The 5,000-nt window shown below is 54.7% G+C and overlaps 1 non-coding gene across 1 annotated transcript; it reads left to right on the top strand.

The window, feature by feature from the left end:
• The first annotated feature begins 3,010 nt into the window (after window positions 1-3,010).
• Window positions 3,011-4,919, top strand: LOC124762529. The gene has a single exon (XR_007012518.1). It is a non-coding gene; the product is annotated as a small subunit ribosomal RNA (ribosomal RNA).
• Window positions 4,920-5,000: the final 81 nt, after the last annotated feature.

Here is a 5,000-nt window from a genome sequence, read left to right as displayed (position 1 = left end):
AACCCATGTTGTCCCCTAACCTAACCCATGTTGTCCCCTAACCTAACCCATGTTGTCCCCTAACCTAACCCATGTTGTGCCTTAACCTAACCCATGTTGTGCCTTAACCTAACCCATGTTGTCCCCTAACCTAACCCATGTTGTCCCCTAACCTAACCCATGTTGTCCCCTAACCTAACCCATGTTGTCCCCTAACCTAACCCATGTTGTCCCCTAACCTAACCCATGTTGTCCCCTAACCTAACCCATGTTGTCCCCTAACCTAACCCATGTTGTCCCCTAACCTAACCCATGTTGTCCCCTAACCTAACCCATGTTGTCCCCTAACCTAACCCATGTTGTGCCCTAACCTAACCCATGTTGTGCCCTAACCTAACCCATGTTGTGCCCTAACCTAACCCATGTTGTGCCTTAACCTAACCCATGTTGTCCCCTAACCTAACCCATGTTGTCCCCTAACCTAACCCATGTTGTCCCCTAACCTAACCCATGTTGTCCCCTAACCTAACCCATGTTGTCCCCTAACCTAACCCATGTTGTGCCTTAACCTAACCCATGTTGTCCCCTAACCTAACCCATGTTGTCCCCTAACCTAACCCATGTTGTCCCCTAACCTAACCCATGTTGTCCCCTAACCTAACCCATGTTGTCCCCTAACCTAACCCATGTTGTCCCCTAACCTAACCCATGTTGTCCCCTAACCTAACCCATGTTGTCCCCTAACCTAACCCATGTTGTGCCCTAACCTAACCCATGTTGTCCCCTAACCTAACCCATGTTGTGCCTTAACCTAACCCATGTTGTGCCTTAACCTAACCCATGTTGTCCCCTAACCTAACCCATGTTGTCCCCTAACCTAACCCATGTTGTGCCTTAACCTAACCCATGTTGTGCCGTAACCTAACCCATGTTGTGCCTTAACCTAACCCATGTTGTGCCTTAACCTAACCCATGTTGTGCCTTAACCTAACCCATGTTGTGCCTTAACCTAACCCATGTTGTGCCTTAACCTAACCCACGTTGTCCCCTAACGTAACCCACGTTGTCCCCTAACGTAACCCACGTTGTCCCCTAACGTAACCCACGTTGTCCCCTAACGTAACCCACGTTGTCCCCTAACGTAACCCACGTTGTCCCCTAACGTAACCCACGTTGTCCCCTAACGTAACCCACGTTGTCGCCTATCGTAACCCACGTTGTCGCCTAAACCTGCTCTGTAATTGTTATACGACTCGTTCAATTAGTGTAGTGTTGCCCACCCGCAACCCTCGCAATATAGTTCGCTACTCGCACTGCCCGCTCCCCTGTGTATCGCTTCATGTTAAACACCTTGCAAGTCTTGCTGACTTTCCACATGCTCCTGCTGTACACTGTAATGTGGATGGCAGCAGGGCGTACATGCCGCCCCCCCCCCCCCCCACCTCTCCCCACGTCCCCACCTTGCCCCCTGCCTTCGCAAGGTGGTTGGTGACAAGTTTGCATGTTCAATGCCCTTCGCATGCGACGTACGCAGGCTACGTTGTGGTGCGGCCTGTGTCAACTGTCCGCTGATGTCGTACGCGTGAACCACAATCTGTACTGCACATTCGTCCTTATGTACTGAATGATACATCGTGGCACATGTGTGACCGTACAACGACTGCGCCCAAAAACGGCGGACCATACAGTGCAAATATTGTGCACGCAGCTACGTGTCGTCTCCCTATGAGAGCTGGATTGCAGTGTGGTACGCCATAGAGACGTGTGGGAGGAACGGACGCCGTGGATGGCGATCAGCATGAGCTGTCTGTTGATGTATTCGGACCTAGTCGTCTCTCCTCACACACCGTGATGGCATGGTGCAGCGCGTTCCATATCTGCGACATGCTACAGAAGCCGGTTGACAGTCGTTCGAGCAATGGACATCGCATACGTACGGGGGCCACCTTCCACGTATTGTCTAGGCGTGCACATTTTGTTGCGTGTATGTGGGCAGACGTAGTGTGGCGTGACACCTGACACAGGCATGCAATAATGGTTGAAGTTGCAAATGGCGATGGACGCCTACGTTTTCTGGTGAAGTTACGCAAATGAAGAAATGGTAACCCGTTGTGGTGCGGTTGTTCTCGCTAGGGGTGAATCGGTGATGGCGACGATAGGTTGAGGTACTAACCGGTTGTTCCAGCGATACCCACCATGCCGACGAAACTGAACGGCATCTGGGTGTGAAGCGATACGCGGCGGTGGCTGGGTGGGACCGTCCCCGGCCGGTGAGGGGGCGCCTCCCGGCGTGCTGGCCGCGCGGTGCGTGGGCGCACGCGCTACAGCCGGCTGGTGGGGGCGGCCAGTGGCAGGCGCGCCGGCCGACGGACGCGGCAGGCGTCGCAGCTGCGCGCCGGCGCACCCTGCGCGCGGCGCCGTGCGGCCAAAGTAGGTCCTCGCGGGCCCGGTGCGAAGCGCGGTGGACATCTGCAGTGTGCTGGTCCGATTGAGGACTGTGTGCGTTGAGGATGCGCCGCCGCCCGGCGCTCGGCGCCGCGACGCCGTCTGCTGCTCGGTCGCCCCAGCGGTTCTCGCTGGTGGTTTGTATCGCAGCTGTGCGGATGTGTTGGCGTGTGCGCTGTGCTGGGAGAGTTCGCTTCGGCACCCAAGTGGGGCTTTTGTCCTTCTGTGGCGCTGGCGTTGGAGCTGCCGGTCACCGTAGGTGGCGCGTGTTGTCTCCCGCCGGCAATGCCACGACAGCACGCTCCCGGGCCTCTGTCGGCAGCGGCAAGCTCAGTTGGGAGCACGGGTGGTCGCACCGAAAGCGTCTACTCGCCTAACTCCGGGCGATTGCGCCTCTCTCGAACCCGACCAAGTACTTGGGACGGCGCTGCGCGCCGCCGGGACCTGAGAGGGTTTCGAGGTGTATTGTGCAGGGGAGCTCAGCCTCCTCCTGTTTGCAGAATGATTGAGCGGACGCTTGCGTGTTCGCGCGGGCCCCCGGGACACACTCCCGGGCGGCCGGCTGCTCAGCTCTAGTTGACGCAGCTCCCTGGTTGATCCTGCCAGTAGTCATATGCTTGTCTCAAAGATTAAGCCATGCATGTCTCAGTACAAGCCGCATTAAGGTGAAACCGCGAATGGCTCATTAAATCAGTTATGGTTCCTTAGATCGTACCCACGTTACTTGGATAACTGTGGTAATTCTAGAGCTAATACATGCAAACAGAGTCCCGACCAGAGATGGAAGGGACGCTTTTATTAGATCAAAACCAATCGGTCGGCTCGTCCGGTCCGTTTGCCTTGGTGACTCTGAATAACTTTGGGCTGATCGCACGGTCCTCGTACCGGCGACGCATCTTTCAAATGTCTGCCTTATCAACTGTCGATGGTAGGTTCTGCGCCTACCATGGTTGTAACGGGTAACGGGGAATCAGGGTTCGATTCCGGAGAGGGAGCCTGAGAAACGGCTACCACATCCAAGGAAGGCAGCAGGCGCGCAAATTACCCACTCCCGGCACGGGGAGGTAGTGACGAAAAATAACGATACGGGACTCATCCGAGGCCCCGTAATCGGAATGAGTACACTTTAAATCCTTTAACGAGTATCTATTGGAGGGCAAGTCTGGTGCCAGCAGCCGCGGTAATTCCAGCTCCAATAGCGTATATTAAAGTTGTTGCGGTTAAAAAGCTCGTAGTTGGATTTGTGTCCCACGCTGTTGGTTCACCGCCCGTCGGTGTTTAACTGGCATGTATCGTGGGACGTCCTGCCGGTGGGGCGAGCCGAAGGCGTGCGACCGCCCCGTGCGTGCTCGTGCGTCCCGAGGCGGACCCCGTTGAAATCCTACCAGGGTGCTCTTTATTGAGTGTCTCGGTGGGCCGGCACGTTTACTTTGAACAAATTAGAGTGCTTAAAGCAGGCAAGCCCGCCTGAATACTGTGTGCATGGAATAATGGAATAGGACCTCGGTTCTATTTTGTTGGTTTTCGGAACCCGAGGTAATGATTAATAGGGACAGGCGGGGGCATTCGTATTGCGACGTTAGAGGTGAAATTCTTGGATCGTCGCAAGACGAACAGAAGCGAAAGCATTTGCCAAGTATGTTTTCATTAATCAAGAACGAAAGTTAGAGGTTCGAAGGCGATCAGATACCGCCCTAGTTCTAACCATAAACGATGCCAGCCAGCGATCCGCCGCAGTTCCTCCGATGACTCGGCGGGCAGCCTCCGGGAAACCAAAGCTTTTGGGTTCCGGGGGAAGTATGGTTGCAAAGCTGAAACTTAAAGGAATTGACGGAAGGGCACCACCAGGAGTGGAGCCTGCGGCTTAATTTGACTCAACACGGGAAACCTCACCAGGCCCGGACACCGGAAGGATTGACAGATTGATAGCTCTTTCTTGATTCGGTGGGTGGTGGTGCATGGCCGTTCTTAGTTGGTGGAGCGATTTGTCTGGTTAATTCCGATAACGAACGAGACTCTAGCCTGCTAACTAGTCGCGTGACATCCTTCGTGCTGTCAGCGATTACTTTTCTTCTTAGAGGGACAGGCGGCTTCTAGCCGCACGAGATTGAGCAATAACAGGTCTGTGATGCCCTTAGATGTTCTGGGCCGCACGCGCGCTACACTGAAGGAATCAGCGTGTCTTCCTAGGCCGAAAGGTCGGGGTAACCCGCTGAACCTCCTTCGTGCTAGGGATTGGGGCTTGCAATTGTTCCCCATGAACGAGGAATTCCCAGTAAGCGCGAGTCATAAGCTCGCGTTGATTACGTCCCTGCCCTTTGTACACACCGCCCGTCGCTACTACCGATTGAATGATTTAGTGAGGTCTTCGGACTGGTACGCGGCATTGACTCTGTCGTTGCCGATGCTACCGGAAAGATGACCAAACTTGATCATTTAGAGGAAGTAAAAGTCGTAACAAGGTTTCCGTAGGTGAACCTGCGGAAGGATCATTACCGACTAGACTGCATGTCTTTCGATGTGCGTGTCGTGTCGCGCAACACGCTACCTGTACGGCTCGCAGTAGCCGTGCGCCG

This window comes from Schistocerca piceifrons, unplaced genomic scaffold (genome assembly GCF_021461385.2).
Source record: "Schistocerca piceifrons isolate TAMUIC-IGC-003096 unplaced genomic scaffold, iqSchPice1.1 HiC_scaffold_601, whole genome shotgun sequence".
NCBI classification, from domain to species: domain Eukaryota; kingdom Metazoa; phylum Arthropoda; class Insecta; order Orthoptera; family Acrididae; genus Schistocerca; species Schistocerca piceifrons.
Note: the sequence above shows the minus strand (reverse complement) of the source record. Positions and strands in the feature narration are given on the sequence as shown.